Source organism: Andrena cerasifolii, chromosome 2 (assembly GCF_050908995.1).
Source record: "Andrena cerasifolii isolate SP2316 chromosome 2, iyAndCera1_principal, whole genome shotgun sequence".
Taxonomy (NCBI): Eukaryota; Metazoa; Arthropoda; class Insecta; order Hymenoptera; family Andrenidae; genus Andrena; species Andrena cerasifolii.
This window is the reverse complement of record NC_135119.1, coordinates 17,335,592-17,339,355: the sequence shown is the minus strand read 5'-3', so window position 1 is coordinate 17,339,355 and position 3,764 is coordinate 17,335,592.

Genomic DNA, 3,764 nt, shown 5'->3' with positions numbered 1-3,764 from the left:
AAATCTTCATTTTTATATGAGAATGCCTAATCCCATGAACTTTTTTCCAATTGTTGTTATCATAATTTATAATTTGCAAAAGACATTTTACTCTTTTCATAGTGTTATTCTTATTCGTTAGCGACAATTTCACTATTTAATTCGGATTCATCAATGCGCGCATTATGAATGCAGTATTTATGTTCCACGATGGTGTAATATTAAAATTTGTACTCCAAAATTTATGAGAGCGTTATAATAATTTCCCTATTATGACATCCTAGGAGTATAAAAGAATGGTTGTACCTAGGGATCCACAAGCGAGGCATTCTGTGTACTACGAACTTCCCTGCAACAGATGTTCGAAATGATAGCCATAAGCATCCGATGTAATCGTGAAGGGAGTCCGATATATTCACATCGTGCATGTTTTTCGACGCCGTCCATATTTGTACACTCCTCTTCGTTTCGTTTTTTGTTTTACAAAAGGACTCGGCTTCGCGACACGTTTCACTTTGGTATATTTAGCTGCGCCGTCTAAAGCATGCTTTGAACAGAAAATACTTGAATACGGCACAAACAGAAGTAACAAAGAAAGATTTTAATTCAAAGTCGGATATATTATAGGTAGAAATACAGTATTACTTTTTAACAATGTGACATGTGACGTAAATACAAACGTACAGGCATAGTAAATTAATTAATGCGTAACGTTTCACAAATACGGAGGGTCTAGAGTTCGTTGGGCGATATAAGAAGACAATTCTTCAACCCCAAAGAAAGAATAAACCTAACGTAACCTATCATTCAAATACAATTTTTCGAATTTTTAAGTTATTTTATGTTCTATTTGCGAAAATATGCGACAATAATGCATAGAATTATGGAAGAGAAAAGTTTTCATATATTTATCACAGTCTCGAGATTCGTCTTCTACCAATTATTACTTACCTACTTTTACCACTTGACTATTTTTTTGAAAAGAAAGCTGTACAAAATACCCTGCAATAATATATAGGCAATGTGTACAAGTGGTATTGAAAATCTGATGACATATTAACAAGGACACCTTTGTTCAATCGGTGAATACTTTGATTAAAAAATTGGTTTACTAAAAGATGGAAATTTTTCATCCCGACTAAAGTAAACAAACACTTTACGTATGCTAGTGCAATATTGTATTCACAATTTTTCGTGTTCAATTGCCCCAATTGTGAAGAGGGTATAAAAAATTTAATGAAACGTGTAAACAGTTCTAGCTTACTGAATGATTATTTGTGCTTACCACATGGTTTGGGGTGCAGCTAACCGGAAGGCATACCCCCTTACGCGCACCCCTTCATCAAGGCCACGTCAGCTATCCTAAACATCTACGTTTCCTGTTCACAGCGGACTCTTCAATTAAGAGGATTGGCAAGCTCGGATAGGTAATTACATGTAAATTGATTTCCTACGCGATTGTAGACGTCAACCTTAACTACTTTTCTGCGTACAACGTGAATAAAACTATCTTACATACATGTATCGATTCTTATTGGAATAGATAGGTTCTTCTTACCATTCTTGTACTTTATCAGTAAGTCTTTCAGCAGTTCTTATGTAGAAACCAATATACAAATGTGTAATATTGGTATAAATAGGAGATACATTGGGTTGTTTATGAAATATTAATACTACTAATGAAATTTTTTATTCTGGCAGTATCCCTTTACCTCTCCACTGCTGAGCTGCTATGCTCCTATATCCCAATTCGGAAAATATCGTGTATCAAAACAAAATTTTTATGAATAGTTTTTCATCATTTTAGAGAGCTTCCCGCTTCATAGGGAGCGGAGGGCTCCCAATCATAGACATTTTGCTACTAAAAGATAAATTTTACGAATTTCAAAAATCCTTCTAAACACGTATTCCTAAAATGTTGAACATTCGAAAAATGAAATAAAAAAAAAATCGACTGTTAGACCGGAACCTCCCCTTAACTTCACGAAAACTCGCAATACTAACTGCTTTCACATACAACACACATATTTTTTAATTGTCAATTTCTATTGTCGAAATTATTTCAAACTTAAAAGAATGATTTATTTCATGAACTCATAAAAAATTAGTGCCTGATCAAGAAGTAAGTAGTTCCTTAACGGTATCTACTTGTTCAAATATGTAATCCGTATAATTTTCCAAACACGAGAAACGTGAAAGGTGCTTCAAGCTTGGATTCGCGTATTATAGGGAAATAATAGAAATGACTCTGCAATAAGGCGAATCCAACCATCTATCATCCACATAGAACAGAAATGGGACGCCAGAAATAGGAACACATAAATTTAGTCAAAGGGCTCCATTCACTACTTCGATAACTGAAATTTGTACCTGCAAACACAAAGGCAAGAACTACCCCTCCAAATAGCACGCGAACGAGAAGAAACTCGATCACAACTTTGAGCAATCAGAAATAGGTAATCGGTTTGTGCATTAATCAATAAATAATCGAATAGAGCGTAATTCCTACATCCACGATGACTTATTTGTTGAATAACAAAAGTTAGTCTTTTCAATAAACATTTCGTTCTTTCTTTATTTTAATTGCTTCATTCAACAAGCTATTAAATTTCTATCCCCTCTAACTAAATTAAAAATTGTATAACACACAGACAAGCATGTTCTAGAGAAAAATATAATTTCAAATACTTTACATTAAGTATTAAAAAATACACGTACAACGGATAGCGCACACATGCAGAATTAGATGAATAAAAGACTATTTAAAACAGGAAGAACAAAGTATTTAACAGGGGGAGAGGAAATTTTTATAAATGCTAAAATTACTTCAAAGAATTTTAATACATTTAATGCCATAATTCAGATCACTGACTTATTCATACGCGTTGTCAAACATTCCCAGGGTTTCATACCAAAACTGCTGGAACGCCTTTGAGTCAAACTGAATGAAACATAATTTATTTCACTCAGCAAACAAGTGGACATGGAATCAAAATGCAGCTACAGGGTAGATTGGCTGGTAGTACATAAACAAAGTAGGATTGAAAATAGGCAACACAGATGGTAAACGAGAGTGATATCAGATGAAAAAGGAACTAGAATGAAGATCCTTGTTCTTGTACCCCCAACGAGAAATAACAGTGTGTAGCGATTCATTACGCATATAAGGTGAATGTCCCAATTTCTGCTCATTTAAGGGGTTACTCGTCGGAAACAAAGCTCGTGCAACACTCAATAATTTAGAATTATTTTGTCGTAACTACAGTACAAACGTGACGCTTATAATAATAAGAAAAATACGAAATGAGCTGAAATGGGGACATGAGCAGAAATTGGGACATTCACCTTACTAACTTCAGTGCACGATGTCTCCGAAGTTAAATAATAAAATAAAAGACAATCTCCGGTCTATAGAGCAATTTTGGAAACACACTGTAGAGAAACTCTCGGTGAAAAGTAGGTAGAACCGTTTTAACCCTGAAAATTCTGTGGAACCACCATAAAGAATTGTTTAAAATTTCATAATTTCCATGTCGACAAAAAGGGGAGGTAGGAACCTCGCAGTATGCTTCTGCGCATTATGTTCCTGTAACGAATGACGGAACACAGCCAACCACGTCGACTTTTAATCCAGTCTGTCAAATTACGTAGATATTACAGAAATAGTTCTCTATTCCGTCCAATATCTGTCCCGAATGACAGTGACAATCCTCCCACCAAGACACCAGGCCATCATGATGCTCCAGTTATAGGAGTCAATAATGATTACCAGAGGTGATATCAGG